This window comes from Silene latifolia, chromosome Y (assembly GCF_048544455.1).
Source record: "Silene latifolia isolate original U9 population chromosome Y, ASM4854445v1, whole genome shotgun sequence".
In the NCBI taxonomy this organism is placed as follows: Eukaryota; Viridiplantae; Streptophyta; class Magnoliopsida; order Caryophyllales; family Caryophyllaceae; genus Silene; species Silene latifolia.
Window position 1 is genome coordinate 337,311,729 of NC_133538.1, and position 18,601 is coordinate 337,330,329.

An 18,601-nucleotide genomic window follows, 5' to 3' on the forward strand; every position below is an offset into this window, starting at 1 on the left:
TTGTCCATAAAAACTCTCAGACAGGACTCGCGTCCAAGTGTGTCACTTGGCATTGGGATTTCGTTATTTCCAACTATTTGTTGTAACTGTAATATAAACGTGTTCTACACTGCGAAAAGAAGAATAAATAATCACTACTGCAAAACCCTTGTATTCTTGACGCTTTGACGTCTACACTTGTCATGAGTGTCGAGCCCATATTACTGGGTAAAACGAATGTGGACGATTTAGAGTGTCAAATTTGGGGGACCCACTCAAAATGCTTGACTTTCCCTGTAAAAAGATAATAATTGAGCGCAATTCTTATTCTAAATTTTTAAACCACCAAAATCCCACCTTTTAGGTTAGTTTTCTTTAGAATACCTTCTCAATTTCCTTGTTCTTTATCCTGTAAAATAAAACCCTACAAGATCTCTAAACTTGATTCTCACATCCTTACCTTTTTGTCTTGACCACATATGAAACCATCATATTCTCACTGCCTTTCGTTTCCATTTCGCAGTTCTTTTTCTCGTTGAGGGTTTTATTCCCTCCGCCCATCAGACTCGGACCTTAGGTGAGGCTTTGCAACTGGGACTACTGAGGTGGTTAAGCTTCCACACCATCAATTCATCCTTATCGTCCTTAATACTTTTGTAAGTTGTTTTTTCCTGTTTTTTCTTGTATCAATTTATCAATAACATTTGCAATTAAATTAGGATTGTTTTCGAGTTTTCAGATTAAAATAGAAGTTGATAACTATGAATCTGGGTTTCAATTATGTTCCCATTCTAATCATACACTATTTTCAGTTTAATTTCGTGCATTAAACCATTGATTTCTTCTATAATTAGGGTTTTATCAAATTTTTTAGGCTCGGATCCTTTCAAAGTGTTTTAACACTGAGCAAATCTTCGATTGTTTCGGCTTTGATATAAGTAGTTCTCTTCATTATAGGATTGATTTGTGGGTTTCGTTTCACAATAGGGGTTTTATAACGTGTTAATGGAAAATGTTATCAATATGGTCATACAGGATTTGTATATCGAGTAACTAAATCATCAATTTTTGGGTTTGAATATGTTTGGAGATTATTCGTTGATGTGACCATAATTGGCGCATATTTAGCCCCCGAATTACCATTATTTCCATGCTTTTTAGTGCCTATTTGGGTCATTTCTTATCTTTAGTTCTTTGTTTTGCATATTCTTTGAGATTTTGATCCCTTGGTAGGAAAGGAGTAAGAATCTTGCATTTTCATGGCAAAACGAGGCTAAATTGATTGTATTCAATGACCAAGCATCAAGAAGAGACAAGACTAGAATGCCTTTGTACATATCATAGTAGAAGAGCAATGTTGAGAAAGGATCCTTGCGTCCCCAAGGAAATCCCCAAGGAATTTATGAAGAAAAGGGAAGAAAAAGAAGAAGAATTGACGCTGACCAACAATCCGAACGGATTGCAGACAATCCGTCCGTCCCGCCTCAACAATCCGAGCGTCCCTCCTTGGAATCCGCTCGGATTCCCCTCAACAATCCGAGCGTCCCTCTCCTGAATCGCTCGGATTGCCCAGCCTAAATCCGGCCGTCCCGACTTAATCGCACGGAATTCAAGATAAAGACGGATTTTATTCTTCAAGCTACGAAAAGAGAAGCCCTTCTCTCAGAAAATACCGGCTCCTCCTTGCTCAACTTAAAAAGTGTAATTACTAGTTTAGCCCTTAGTTAACCCTAATGCATCCTCCCTAATTTTCACTATAAATACCCCATTAGGCTAATTAGAGGAGTATGTTCTTCTTATCAATAATTAGTGTAGTTAATATCAATCAAATCTCTCTTCAATATTGTAATCAAGTATTAATCAAGTTTTAATCCAAGTTTTAGTTCTTTAATCTCTCTCTTGTTCTTCCTTTATTTTGGGTAATTGAAGATTATTTGGGTTATTATTGGGAGATTGACAACCTCTCAATCTAGGATTCAAGTACTTCTATTATTCTTGCTTTATTATTGGAATCATTAGTAGGTATAATCTCTTAATCCCTTTTAATTATTGTTAATTACTTTCATTTATTCATCATGTTTCATATTGTTGGTATGATTGACAACCTTGCTAGCATGATCAACATGATAATGAGTGAGTAGTCTCTTAGCTAGGGTTTAATGGGTGATTAGGGGAAACCAACATGGGGAATGATTCATGCTTAAATCAATATGCTTTCATATCTTATTTGCTTGCTTGTTTTGATCTTAATACATGCACATGTTATATTTGATGAAATGCTAAGCCTATGAATCCTTGCATTTACTATCATCTTCTATCTTTTCAATGAGACTTGTAAGACATAACCCAACTCGAGTCTTGTTAGACCATGCATGTGTTGAGTAGGAAAGATTAAGTCGACTTGTAGGTGTTGTACAATCTAATCGATTCGGCTCCGGGACCCAAACTTTCCTACGATTGTAAGATATAACCCAACTCAATCCATCACAACAATAATTGCTTGCTTATAATTTGAGAACATGTTTGTATGATCATATCCCATGATTTCCCTATGAACCCATGACACCCTAGTGCTTTTAATCAATTGTTTACACCCCTTATTTTATCTTGCTAGTTTATTTTCATTGCTATTTTAGCTTAGTGACCTTCTACATCAACCCAATTTGTGACACCCCCTAGACACTACTAGTTACAATAGAATTCTCATTTCAATACCCGTCCCTTGGGATCCGACCTTTACTTGCCTCTTTACTAATTGTAGAGTTGTTTGTGAAGTATAAATTGTGTTTTGTATCGACCATTGACCAACGACCACATATACTTAATTGTGAACACGAAATGGCCTCGATCAAAATGGCGCCGTTCTTGTCGGGACGGTGTTTAATTGATTTAAGATTTCTTTTATTGTTATTAGTTGTGTCTCTTTCACCTTGGGGAAGTAAAACTCCTCAAGGTTTGCTCTAATTGTTTTCAAGTTGTTTGATATTTTGCGAGAATGGATTTCATAGATTGTTTTGTAGAGGACCACTTGAGTATCCCTTACTTCAAGGATCCCATGCAAGCATTAGAGGCCTTAGAAGCAAGTAAGGCTAAAAGCATGTATTGGGAGTTGGAGGTGGATCTCTTTGAGGCCGCTCTAGCTAACAAGGAACTCACCCATGCACAATCCGAGTTAGTGCATAATATTCTAGTGGAAGCATGTCAACCCATAGAGGATGAGCAATCCATCCTAGAGGATATTCTACAAACTCAAGAGCAAGAGGAACCCATCATGGAATTCGAATATGATGAGGTTCATGAAAGTGAAGATGAGTATGTCATGAGAATGGAATGTTTAATGGAGATGGAGCAAATTCTCAATGAAACTCCAAAGGAGGAAAGTGAGGTACAAACTCCTACTTTAAAACCCCTTCCCCCAAATTTGAAATATGCTTATCTTGATGAATCAAAGACCAAACCCGTGATTGTTAATGATAGACTTGATGATGACCAATTGGGAAAATTACTTAATGTGTTGAAACAACATGAGAAGGCTATAGGTTATAGTCTAGATGACCTTAAGGGGATAAGTCCCAACTTTTGCATGCATAGGATTCATCTAGAGGACGACCATAGACCTACCATTCAACCCCAAAGAAGATTAAACCCCCACATGCAAGAAGTTGTCAAAGGAGAAGTCATGAAATTACTTGATGCGGGAATCATATATCCCATATCGGATTCTTTGTGGGTTAGCCCCGTCCAAGTGGTACCTAAGAAAGGAGGTACTACGGTAGTGACAAATGAAAAGAATGAATTAATACCCACAAGGATGATCACCGGTTGGCGTATGTGCATTGACTACCGTAAATTAAACTCCGCAACAAGAAAAGATCACTTCCCTTACCATTCATTGACCAAATGCTTGAGAGGTTAGCCTCTAACAAATTCTTTTGTTACCTTGACGGTATTCGGATTCTTCCAAATCCCTATACACCCAGATGACCAACATAAAACCACCTTCACATGCCCTTATGGCACTTTTGCATATAGGAGGATGCCTTTTGGATTATGTAATGCCCCCGCTACTTTCCAAAGATGCATGATGAGTGTCTTCTCCGATTATCTAGAGACCATAATGGAAGTTTTTATGGATGATTTTAGTGTTTATGGAAAGGACTTTGACTCATGTTTGCATAATCTTTCCCTTGTATTGCAAAAATGTGAAGATGTTAGTCTTGTTTTAAATTGGGAAAAGTGTCATTTCATGGTCAATGAATGAATTGTTTTGGGTCACTTGATTTCGGAAAAGGGTATCGAGGTCGATAAAGCTAAAGTTGAGGTGATAGAGAAACTCCCACCTCCCGTGAATGTTAGAGGGGTGAGAAGTTTTCTCGGTCACGCGGGTTTTTATCGTCGTTTCATAAAAGATTTTTCAAAAATAGCAAAACCCCTCACTCAACTTTTGCTTAAAGATGCCCAATTCCAATTTAATGACGAGTGTGTTGAAGCTTTTAATAGAATCAAAGAAGCATTAATCTCGGACTAATCATCCAACCCCAAATTGGGAGTTACCTTTCGAGATTATGTGTGACGCTAGCAACTACGCCGTTGGAGCGGTTCTTGGCCAACGGGTAGGGAGAGCTCTTCATGCCATCTATTACATAAGCAAAACCCTCGACCCTTCTCAAGTAAATTACGATACAACCGAAAAGGAGCTTCTTGCCATTGTTTATGCTTTGGATAAATTCCGTTCCTACTTGCTTGGATCCAAGGTGATTGTATTTTCGGATCACCGTGCTCTCCGACATCTCTTGATAAAGAAGGAGGTAAAACCAAGATTGTTGAGATGGATTTTGCTTCTTCAAGAATTTGACTTGGAGATAAGAGACAAGAAAGGAGCCGAGAATGTAGTAGCGGATCACTTGTTAAGAATCCGGTTTCATGATGAAAATGGAGAAACCCCAATCAATGACTCATTCCCCGACGATATTTTGATGGCTTTTCAAACTCAACTTGAAAGGCACATCACCCCATGGTTTGCCGATTATGCCAATTATATTGTTGGAAAGGTGCTCCCTCCAAACTTGAACCACAACCAAAGGAAGAGATTCCTATTCGAAGTGAAGAGGTACTTTTGGGATGACCCAAACCTCTACAAGGAGTGTAGCGATGGGCTCTACCGGAGATGCATCCCTCAATGGGAAATCCAAAGAATCTTGGAAGGATGTCATTCATCACCCTACGGTGGGCACCATGGAGCAAGAAGAACCGTTGCAAAAATTCTCCAATCAGGCTTCTATTGGCCCACAATGTTTCAAGATACAAGAGAATTCATCATTCATTGTGATGCTTGTCAAAGAACGGGAAATATATCTTGGAGAAACGAAATGCCACAAAGGGGCATTCTAGAGGTGGAGATTTTCGATGTTTGGGGAATTGACTACCAAGGACCCTTTGTGACATCCAATGGGAACAAGTACATCCTTGTGGCCGTAGATTATGTTTCAAAGTGGGTAGAGGCAATTGCCACCCCAAATGATGATGCGAAAACGGTGACCAAGCTTTTCAAGAAGATAATTTTCCCATGATTTGGAGTTCCTAGAGCTATCATTAGTGATGGAGGAACCCATTTCCATGAGAAAAAGCTTGCATCCCTTTTTACCAAATATGGTGTTCAACATCGAACCGGCTTGGGATATCATCCTCAAACAAGCGGTCAAGTGGAAATTTCAAATAGAGAGATCAAGCAAATTCTTGAAAAAGTTGTGAACAAGACTCGGAAAGATTGGAGCACAAAGCTTGATGATGCTCTTTGGGCTTATAGGACGGCCTATAAGACTCCCATTGGTGCCTCCCCCTACAAGCTTGTATATGGAAAGGCATGTCATTTGCCAATCGAATTGGAATACAAAGCCTATTGGGCAATCCGAGCACTCAATCTTGATCTCAAATTAAGCGGTCAAAAGAGGTTGATCCAAATCCAAGAGTTGGAGGAATTCCGACAACAATCTTATGAGAATGCAAAGTTTTACAAAGAAAGAACCAAATTGCTTCATGATAAGAGAATTCGACAAAAGGCCTTGCACAAGGGAGACAAAGTCCTTCTATTCAACTCCCGCTACCGACTCTTTCCGGGAAAATTGAACTCTAGATGGATGGGTCCCTATGTGATAACCGAAGTTGGAAAATATGGAGATTTCGAACTCAAGGCGGAAGATGGAAGCCAGTTCAAGGTAAATGGTCAAAGGTTGAAGCCATACTATGAAGGAGCATTTGTTGGAGAGGTCGAGGCTACCTACCTCGGGCCTCCTCCCCCTTTAAAGGACCATCTAAGGGAGAGTTTGGTGGAGTCCTCCCTAAACCACCATTTGTAAATATACTAACCCTCTAACTTGTATTTATTAATTGCTTTTATTTTAATAAATGTCATAAACTCTTTTCATGAGCGTAAGTGAGGGAGGGTTACTAACAAGTTTTTGAATAAAGGAAGGAGCAAATTCCTAAGTGTGGGGATGCATTGAAAGAAAGAAGAAAAAGTCAAAGCTCGCAGCTAGAATCCGAGCGGATTCCCTGGAATCCGGCCGTCTTGGCCGAATCCGGACGTCTAGGAGAAAAACCGCACGTCCCACCGTGTCGAAAATTGAAGGTTTCTGGGCTGTTTGAAAATCCGAGCGTCCTATGAAGAAGACGCCTGCCTGTTGAATCCGGCCGGATTTGTGGAAAGACGCTCGTCTCTTCGCCTGTGCATTTCAAGAAAAATCTCTGTACTGAAATCCACCCGTTTTCTGAAAGAGACGCCCGTCCCACCATGAAAGAATCCGAGCGTCTTATTCTCGGGACGCCCGTCTTGTGGCAACAAAATTTTTGGAATTTCACTCGTGGCGAATCCGGCGTATTGCCCGAATCCGCCCGTCTCGTGAAGGAGGAATCCGAGCGTCTTCCCTCCGAATCCGCTCGTCTCTCCCCACTATTTCTCGACCCGACTTTTTCCAATTAAAACGCACCCCACCACCCATATAATGCCACATCACTACTCCTTCCACTTACCCTATAAAACTCACCTCCTTATGACTCCCATACATATCCAAATCACTCTCTTCACCCACAAAATTAAAAATCCCCAATTTTCTAGGGTTTCCAATTCTCAATCAACAAGGAACATCCTTAGCAAATCTTCAAATCAAAAGAACCCAACAAAAGAAGCAAGAATGGCACCAAGGAGATCCTCCTTTAGAAGTGCAAGAAGACCAAGGATGGTGGGAAGTTCCTCTACCTCACATCTCAACACCATTAGAAGGGAACATGTAGAGATTGTAGACCTCACAAGGCTCGACGATTTCTCGAATGTGGAATTCCTTGATGATGTGCAGCGATTGGTCTTCCATCGACTCTTAAGTAAGAATATTCTTCCCACTAAATTTCTTTGTCATGATACCTTCGTAAAGCTTGGAATCTTTCACCAAGTAGAAGCACTCTTTGAGGTTTTTGGTCTTTCGACTCTCTTTCGCATGTATGAACCAACCTATCGGTCCCTTGTGCTAGAATTCTTAAGCTTTTTGAGAATCACAACCTTGAACAAGACTATTTGCATAGAGTTTAGGTTGGAGAATGTCTCTCCAATGATGACCCTTGTCGAGTTTGCCAATGTGTTCGGACTTGATGTTTCGCCTACCCGAACATCAAAGCCCAAAAAGTATAATGTTGCACCATTGTGGAGGGCCATGACGGGCCGGGATTTCATTCTTACCAAAGAGTGTTTTGCTTTTCACATCCAAAACCCGATCTTGAGGCTTACATATAGATTTCTTTCGGGTACTCTTTTCGCCCGCCGTGATCCGGCCATTGTCAACCAATTGGACCTTGTATTTATGGAATCGTACCTCAACATTCAAGGGAGAGATGGGTATCAATTCAATGCACCTCTAGTTATGCTAGAGAAATGGGCAAAGTTACGAAATGGGAATGATGATGGAATGAAGCACATAGTGAATGGTGGACTCATAACTAGACTTGCACAAAGATTTTAACCCAAGGTTCAATGAGAACAATGAGTACACTCCACTTGTGGGGAACACGAGAATTAATGAAGATCTCCTTATCGTCCAACACCATTGGATAACCCTTGAGGGGGTTGATAAGAGGATAAAGTGGTTGACAAAAGGGAGCGATCCACTCTATCTCCCAATGCATGATCTACCACGGGTCTCCCCAAGAAGAGGAAGCTTGTCCCCAATGCCCTCCTACCTCATCCCAAGTCAAAAAAGGCAAACTCCACCTCCACAAAATCCACCACCACAACAAGAACAACAAACTCAAAATGAGAAGATAAAAGTGCCTCCTTACCCCTTTCCCTACCAACCATATAACCATCCAAATCCCTTAATCCTCCCCCGTGACGACTTTGTCACGGGAATTTTGCAAGATTTACACTACCGTCAATATGAGACCTCCGTGGACACTTATTATGCTCTTTACCCCCAATACTATGAGATGGCTCAAAAAGGACGGATTAGTGAGGAAGGAGCTTTCCCCTCATGGGCTCAAATGGAATTGCTCTTTCCTAACTCGGAGAAGGCTAATGAAGGGGCGAACGGTCGCAAAGGGGAAGAGAGTGGGGATTCTTGTGGAGGTGATACGGTGAAGCTTGAGAGTGAAGATGAATTCATGGATCCAAGTTTAAGTGATGCTTCAAAGGATATTTGGGATACCGATATTGAAGGAGATGATGCCGATATCTAGGAGACTACTTCATAGCTAGGTGGAGCGGGCAAGAGGCACCCACCTTAGTTCAAGTGAAGTTTTCTCGTCTCTCCTCTTTATCTTTATTTTTCATGAAAAGAGCTTTATATCTTGTTTCTTTATACTTTATTTCATCTTGATCATTTGTTGGTTTAGTCCTAGCAACATCAAAGGACTCACACCTCGGTACCATTGAGGTGTTCTTTATTGTTCCCATTTGTAAAATCCAAAATGACAATCTAGTTTCATGCATTGCATAGTGTGTGCATGAACTATACCCATCCTTGACATTAGCAATAGTGTCTTATTTGGTTTGGGGAAGTTAATGCATACACAACGGGAGGTAATCTAATTTATCCTCTCCGTCATAACAAAAACCATACATCATGTAGTATAGCTTAGTGTAGAATTGAATTTAGTATAGAAATCATGCATCATCTTTGCATAATTTCCATCATTTTGGCCATTGAGGACAATGCCCATATTAGTGTGGGGATGGGAATTCTAACACTTAACTTTTATTCAAAAAAACCCATAAAAATTGAAAAATTTCAAAAATCATAAAAATTGAAAAAATTGAAAAAACCAAAAACAAGTTCATTTCCTTTGTATATATTGTCTTGTATATATTGTGTTTGTTTATCCTTGTTCACTTTGATTGACTACGCCACATCCGAGACATGAGGATATTGAAGACCGCATGGTATGATCTTTCCAATCTCCTTTTTCCTCTTTATGTTAATGACTATGTGGCTTTATTTTGATTGATGCGGTAAAACAATGTGAACTTAGGATTGCATTTAGTTTATATGGCATATTAGTTGGTAGAATCATTTGCATTAGGATGTGTATATGTTAGTTGCATCATGGCATGTAGTTTGCATGTTAGAAAAATTTTGTGAAACCGTCTATTTGGGAAGCTTGACAAGTGTATATAGGCCCTAGTAGATGCTTTTTATTCTTAAGACTTTGCTTGTTAGAATGCTTGTAAAACACCCTAGGATGTGTCATGCTAGTATCCTTTGACCCATGGTTTAAGGCCTAGTCAAGAGTACCTTGTGGTGTGATAACTCCTTGGCTACCGTTTATTCCAAGGTGACCCTTGAAACCATGCATACATCTATCATTCATCCATGTTCTACCACATTTTTGTCATCAAAGGGAATGGGTACAAAAAGAAATCAATTTGAGTTCAATGAAATGAAAAGTGAAAGAAAGTTTGCAAAAATGCATCAAATGAAAAGAGGAGCAAAAATAGAACTTCTAAAGCTTCAAATACAAGGCACCCTCGTTACTAATTGGGGTGACTTTGAAAATGTTCAAAAGAAAATGCAAAAAGTTGAAAAATTGTCAAGTGTTGAAATGCCAAAAATCAAAAAGAAATGGCAAGAAAGTGTTCTCAAAAGTCAAATGCCACAACAAATTGGGAGGAAAAACAAAAACAAAAGCAAACTCTCAAAGTGAAACTCAAATATCTATCGATCCCTTTATCCATCATATCCATTTTTGTGCATGGTAGAGAGGGGACGACCCTTCTTCTTGTCTAGGCAAGAGGGGGAATTCCGCGATCCTCCAGTGTTTCTAACACCATAGGGAGTCTATTCTTGACAAAAGCATTTAACGATTGAGGACAAAGGTACCCTAGCTTGACACAACTTGAAGGTGATTTATTGGTATCCTTCTAGGCTTAGTAGTTTGAACAAATTGCATCTATGAAGGATTGTGTACCCTTGAATTGCTTCCCTTGTAGATAATTTCCGCCACTTAGATGAGGAAAGTGGCTATTATTTTTGTAGATGCATCCATTACTTGATTTTGTGTGCTTAATGTTTGGATGTGTCGCCATTTTGGCAAGACCCACCTTGCCTTGCAAGAAGGCATCCTACCTCATCGTTGTCTTGTTGTGAGTTGAAGGGGCGGAGTGAGACCCGCTAATTGTCTCATATCGGCTATTATTATTAGGATAGGTTAGTTTTGGTCCTAGTCTTTGTCACCTCTTTACTCGGGACGAGCAAAGGTTCGGTTTGGGGATATTTGATGTGACCATAATTGGCACATATTTAGCCCCCGAATTACCATTATTTCCATGCTTTTTAGTGCCTATTTGGGTCATTTCTTATCTTTAGTTCTTTGTTTTGCATATTCTTTGAGATTTTGATCCCTTGGTAGGAAAGGAGTAAGAATCTTGCATTTTCATGGCAAAACGAGGCTAAATTGATTGTATTCAATGACCAAGCATCAAGAAGAGACAAGACTAGAAGGCCTTTGTACATATCATAGTAGAAGAGCAATGTTGAGAAAGGATCCTTGCGTCCCCAAGGAAATCCCCAAGGAATTTATGAAGAAAAGGAGAGAAAAAGAAGAAGAATTGACGCTGACCAACAATCCGAACGGATTGCAGACAATCCGTCCGTCCAGCCTCAACAATCCGAGCGTCCCTCCTTGGAATCCGCTCGGATTCCTCCTCAATAATCCGAGCGTCCCTCTCCTGAATCTGCTCGGATTGCCCAGCCCAAATCCGGCCGTCCCGACTCTAATCCACACGGATTTCAAGACAAAGACGGATTTCATTCTTCAAGCTACGAAAAGAGAAGCCTTCTCTCGGAAAAATACCGCTCCTCCTTGCTCAACTTAAAAAGTGTAATTACTAGTTTAGCCCTTAGTTAACCCTAATGCATCCTCCCTAATTTTCACTATAAATACCCCATTAGGCTAATTAGAGGAGTATGTTCTTCTTATCAAAAATTAGTGTAGTTAATATCAATCAAATCTCTCTTCAATATTGTAATCAAGTATTAATCAAGTTTTAATCCAAGTTTTAGTTCTTTAATCTCTCTCTTGTTCTTCCTTTATTTTGGGTAATTGAAGATTATTTGGGTTATTATTGGGAGATTGACAACCTCTCAATCTAGGATTCAAGTACTTCTATTATTCTTGCTTTATTATTGGAATCATTAGTAGGTATAATATCTTAATCCCTTTTTAATTATTGTTAATTACTTTCATTTATTCATCATGTTTCATATTGTTGGTATGATTGACAACCTTGCTAGCATGATCAACATGATAATGAGTGAGTAGTCTCTTAGCTAGGGTTTAATGGGTGATTAGGGGAAACCAACATGGGGAATGATTCATGCTTAAATCAATATGCTTTCATATCTTATTTGCTTGCTTGTTTTGATCTTAATACATGCACATGTTATATTTGATGAAATGCTAAGCCTATGAATCCTTGCATTTACTATCATCTTCTATCTTTTCAATGAGACTTGTAAGACATAACCCAACTCGAGTCTTGTTAGACCATGCATGTGTTGAGTAGGAAAGATTAAGTGGACTTGTAGGTGTTGTACAATCTAATCGATTCGGCTCCGGGACCCAAACTTTCCTAGGATTGTAAGATATAACCCAACTCAATCCATCACAACAATAATTGCTTGCTTATAATTTGAGAACATGTTTGTATGATCATATCCCATGATTTCCCTATGAACCCATGACACCCTAGTGCTTTTAATCAATTGTTTACACCCCTTATTTTATCTTGCTAGTTTATTTTCATTGCTATTTTAGCTTAGTGACCTTCTACATCAACCCAATTTGTGACACCCCCTAGATACTACTAGTTACAATAGAATTCTCATTTCAATACCCGTCCCTTGGGATCCGACCTTTACTTGCCTCTTTACTAATTGTAGAGTTGTTTGTGAAGTATAAATTGTGTTTTGTATCGACCATTGACCAACGACCACATATACTTAATTGTGAACACGAAATGGCCTCGATCATTCGTCTGTCTTCCTTCAGAGGTAGGTTTGCTTAGAACAAAGTCAAGCTCATGTTTCTCAAGGCCCCTTCCTAACCTCTCCTGCCATTTGTTTTTGCTTTTATGTCAATTTATTGTTCATCAAATTCTCTGGGTATTCTAGTATTGGAACTAATTCTAAAAAATTTGGATTCTTTTATTATTTTTTTCTTTAATATGTAATTGAAGGAAAATGCTACACTACTTACAGGTGTTAAGGTTCCGACTTCCCACATATAGCGGAGAACAATTTGTGAGCACTATGGTCCTAGAAAATTAACCTAGCATTGATATCTGCTCTTGTTATTATATTATTTTCATTCAACTCTTTCATGAATCTGATATTTTTCTGTACTCCGCTTAGTCCCACTTTAGAATGCATAAATTTATGTGAACGAGCTACAACTGCCCTCGTGTGTCTACTTCAAGGTTGTATCGCCTTCTAGTTAATTTTATTTTGCTTTTCTATGCATTTTTTCTCCATTTCATTGATATTTGAGTTATTAAACCCATACGTAGTTATAGTAGCGCAATATTGAAATTGCTTTGCTATTTAATTTTGGCATGAAACAATTTTTGTTTGGTTGTGAATCTTGTGATGTATTCTAGTTATTTATGTAACATAAATTCAATAATATAAAGAGAATGGTTATGGCTTCCTTATGGTTAGGTTGGTAAATGAAAGCACTAGTACTACCAGTTTTCTTTCCTAGTCATAGGTTGTGGTTATGAATAATTTACTTCAGAGAACATAGATTACTTTTCTTTCCTGGTCATAGGTTATTGTTGAAGAATAATTTACTTTAGAAGAAATAGATTATCAATCATGTTTGATAATTTACTTCCTCAAAATATCTCATTTGTTGGATAAATTTAATTTTAATTTTAATTTGTGTTGAAGAGGAAATTAAAATTAAGGAATTCAATTTTTGTAAACCCAAATTAGCGATGGAATCTTTGCCAAAGTGCAAGCAATTTAATCATGATGGTCTTATTCTACCTCATAGTGTATGTACATTAAACAAATCAGCTACTGTTTTATTACCATTCTCAAGAGATCAGGTAGTAAACTAGGGATTCGTTTGTGATACAGATTATCTAATATTCTATATATATGGACTTTGTTTTCCATTGTTTCTAAGCTAAAGGGATTAATCTACCACGCTTTGCTTTATTAGAGGAGGAGGTCATCAGAATTGCTACAAAGGCCACATCACATATCATTTCACGTTAACTTTATTTACTTATAGTTCAGTACTGCAAATTTAACATCCCATGGGCTGCTCAAATAAGGTATGTGTCATATTTACTATTTCTGTTTAAAAATCATTAGTTTCATCTCTATTTCACTGAGTTTATTCAGACATGAAAATTTATAGAGTTTGATGGGGCCATTATTAGTACTTCTAGGTGCTGTTTAATCTTTCTTTATCTACATCCTATATAGCTAGCTATTATATTTGTACTTTTAGCAGTTGAGTTGTACCTAAATGAATCAATAACGTAATTATTTACTCATATTTCACTACAATTTATAGTCTGTGTATGTTATATCACTGGAATGTCTATATCAATAACTATCTACCAAAGTCTGGTTATGTTATAAAGTATCTCTGTAATTACTTACTCATATTCGTTGGAAATTTGAACACGGCCGATTTGTAGTAGAACTACGAAGTAGGTTGTAATGTGTGTCATAATCTAACAGAATGTCTTTATCTTGAGTGGGTGGGGATTCAAGTTTCTAAATTGTGTCACAATTCCTATTGAAAATAGCTTGAGAAGGTTATTTACCCGCCTCAAGTTTCATTTAGGTTGATGGTATGTTTCCCAATGTTCATATATTATGGGTTTTATGTAATTATTTTTTTGAAAACACAATATTTGAGAAAGCCTGTTATACCGAATTCATTCTGAAACATTCACGTATGATGTGTTCTGTGTTGATCGAGCTATGATTTCCTTAGTTCGGGAGGTTTAAAATAAGAGGTGTGCTTGGCTTGGTCATGATCAAAAAGTGAGTTCGCATCCAACATCTAATGAACAAATCAAAGGAATCTCTTTGAAAAAGGAAAGCATTAGAGCTTGTAAAAGAATAGTGACAAGACTCACTTAAACTCTTAATATGCTGCCTGTTTTTTCACGGCATTTTAGAAAATGCTACTCCGTTGTTGTTCAACCTTTAATTAGATGTAGCGTAGTTAACATGGAGTCCTAGATCCTAGTTTGATATCAAGGTTCTTCTTGTTGTGATGTCATTGTTGGGTTACTCCTACTCACGCTCATATTTTGGATTTCTGCCCATTTTCTTTTTTGGTAAGTTAAATGTAAACAATTTCAGTGTTGTGTTGTGTTAACTTAACTGAACGACTTCAAAAGACAAAGTTACGAGAGCAATTTTAACTAATGATTATAGATGATTTCATGCCATGTTGCAGGTGGGTTAAGTAAATCATTTTCATTATGACAGTACAGACATGTCTTTATATGATTTGTTGTCTCTCAACTTATTAACTGATATTAATTTTTTTACTCTCACAACTTCTTGTATGAGTATTATTCTGTTTTGTAGGGTATCTGTACTAATGGTCTCTCCATTTTTCTATTCATGAGGGTAACTCTTTATGTTTAGATACTATTTGGATTTCTTGGATCAAGAGAAGAGAACTGGATGGGTACTGTACCAATAAGCTGATCAGGTTGCAACAAGAGTCGTGTGATCGAAGAAGACCCCTAATGGATGTGTTTAGTGAATAGTACAGGAAAGATATACAGTATATCTTGCTCGATTATCATTTAGATTGACTGTGATCAGTTAACTATCTGTAATGCCAATGACAATGGCTATGTATTTGTAAAATTACATTATATTATTAATGGAAAATGTTAATACGTTTCATAAATTACTTTTTGCTTGTGTTGGGAGTATCTTCTAACAGTTACAGTTTTATGTATTACTAGATCAAATGTTTCTCCATGTTAAATATTAAAATACAGTTTCTTGTATGAGTAGTTCTCTTCATTATAGGATTACTTTGTGTTCTAGTGATAAATTAAATGTGACACCCTCATTTATTGCGGAAAAGTAACCACATAATTCTAGATAAAAACTGCATGGATATGTTTGTAATAGGTTCATTTGGGTAAAAACCTGTAATTTTTAAAACCTGAACCTGTTATAAAAAATATCCAAATGGGAAGGTGTCAAACATGCAAGGTCCAAAATAAACCTCATAAATAAAACATCGCTAAAGTCGCGAAATAAAGTTATACAACCCAAGTATGAAAAAGGGAGACATATGTCCCTAAAAAGTATATGACATAAAAAGTGTTCAAGGGTCACAATAAAATAAAGCCAATCTAGGTCCAAAGGTTACTTTGCTCGCTAGCTCGTCCATGTACCCCATATATACATCACCTACCTGTCAATCGCATTTCATACAAATACGAAAGCCACAGTCATTGGGGAGTAACTCCGAGTTCTCCCAGCCACGAAATGTCATAATTAATATAACATGTAAACATAAGAATATGAATATGAATAACATATAGTCTTAGCATATAGATGCTAGACAATCATGCTTATCATGTGAACAACAATACGACAACACATAGTCCTAGCATGTGAATACTAGACCGACTCATACTACACTATCACGTGAATCACATAACATCCAGGAATCCAAACTCTATCAACCATAGCCGGCTTGCATCTCACCTTCTATGATTCATAGAATCCTCAAACAAGAAAGGACAATATATCTAGAGACAGGCATAAGTTCTTAGGACGGTCAATAGTCACTCTGTAACTCGAGTCTATACCACAAGGTAAGGTAAACACCCTAGTCCTAAACCTGCGCAGACCTAGCGACATGCGGAAAATACCGCATCCAAGACCCATGATCACACACATGAGTACCCCTAAGGAGTCCACCAAAGGGTTGGCTAGTACTTAAGATGACCACATACTTCTAAGAGTACGTCAAGAGGTCATGCCCTAACTTGGATATAAGCCCACCAAGCTAAGACACAAAGGCTATTAAGCCGCAAACATACACTCGTCAAAGACTATAAGGGCCTATCTATGACATCGACCGAAGTCACTCACCTAGGACCTAGTCCCAACTGAATGCTTTAGCCTACAACACTTAAGACAAGTAAGACACCCACTTAACCATAAGAGGGGCAAAGTGTCCAACTTTCAAACATAATTGCTAACATTCTATCATGTGAAAGGCTATATAAATGTCTATTCAGCAGACAATCCAACCATATCCTCAATGTCATCAATAACCCAATTATAGCTAACCATCAATATCATAATCCATGAGAATAAGCTAAAATGGCCAAAGGCAAACAAGACTCAAGCATAAGGCAACCAAAGCATCCAACAACCAACATTTGAAATAATAATCATGCTCATATGGTTAAAACATCAAGCTACCAACATGTTGAATCATAAATATCAAGGCATCAATATGAAACATTCAATATCAACCAATCTCAACTCAAAGACAAACCCTCGACCCTAGTCCCGCGACGGGTCATTGGTCAAATCGAGGCTGACCGGTTTAAACCTAGTTTGACCAAACTCGTTCGGTCAATCTGGCCCAGCTCAGAGTCTTGGCCTACTTTGGCCCAAATCACAAAATTCATCACAATATCATTCTCATGCTATTTCCAATTTCTATCATGTGAAAAACTATCAACATAAGGAAATATATTCCAACTTACAAAATATCCAATTCAATTAAATTCTCGCATAATAAAATAGTATAAATAACCGTCTCACACAAGGGTAAACTTTTCTATAAATTTTATCGATAAAACGACGCCATTTACTCATACGGACTCCGAATTGAGTGATTCAAGTGGCTAAACCACCTAATTTTTCGATACCGTTCAATCTGTCATATTTTTGGAAACATTGGAAAACGTCTCGGTCCGGTACTGACGCGTTCCAGCCAACACGCGGACTTGTCACAACACATAATTCTTCATCCAAATTTGTTCCAAACAATAATATACAAATGGGTAACATAAATTAAACATAAGCATACTCATCTTACTCCATTCATTCATTTATCAACGAGATCGTCTCAAACAACAACAAACAACAACAAACCACAACAAACGACAACAAACAACAACAAACAACACATACAACTACTAATGTGACATTAATTCGTCGAGTAACTCGGAATAGTTACCTTAAGTTAGCAAAGAGACAAGTAATAACTTGAGAAAGCTTCTAAAACCCAAAATTACTCTTCATCTTCAACAACATATGAGTCACCTAACTCATCTTCAAATTCTTCACCTATAAGAACAACAAAAACACAATTATTAAGCTTAAATTCGAAACCCTAAAAAAAAGTGTCTTAAACAAAATTTGGGGGAAATGAAAATAAAGCTTACTAGTGGATGAGGATTGAAGAGAGGATTCCGAATATATAATTTTTATGCGATTTGGTGGAGAAATGAAGAAGTTATGGTGGATTTAGGGTTGTAAGGAGGTTATTTTGAGAGGAATTTGGTGTTTGAGAGAAGGAAGTTATAGAATGAGAATTGAGGAAATGAAAGATGAAGAGGAGACCCATGGAGGATGGAGGGTGCATGGTTTTGGGTAGGATGTTTGGGTGAGTTTCAATTGTTTACGTTTTGGTTCGTTTAAATGAGAAATTAGAAATATTAAATCGAACGCGATTTCCGAGAAAATTAATGTTCTTAAACACGATTTTACTAAAAGATTAAGTACTCATATGCCCAATATCCAAACTCGTTTACCCAACGACCGTAAGAAATGGGAAAATCCCGATTTTACGACTTTTATCCGAAATCTATTTTATCAAAGGAAAAGGTTTAAATATAGTTTAAATCACTTTTAAACATTTCTAAACTATCAAAAATAATTACATTTCTTCAAAATAAAATAAGGTTATATTTTATCAAATAGATTTTATTTCAAATAAATTAATATTAAATTAAAATAGATTAAAATATTACTTTAAAAATATAATAAAGGTCTTCGAATTTACGGGGTGTTACATTAAATTCTTAAAAATCTAAAAGTCAAAATTATAAGCCGAAGTT

General features: G+C 37.5%; 1 long non-coding RNA gene across 1 annotated transcript; it reads left to right on the top strand.

Moving 5' to 3' along the window:
* Nucleotides 1-329: 329 nt before the first annotated feature.
* LOC141626242 (uncharacterized) lies at nucleotides 330-15,414 on the top strand. Its single transcript, XR_012535856.1, has 2 exons — nucleotides 330-635; nucleotides 12,720-15,414. It is a non-coding gene; the product is annotated as an uncharacterized LOC141626242 (long non-coding RNA).
* Nucleotides 15,415-18,601: the final 3,187 nt, after the last annotated feature.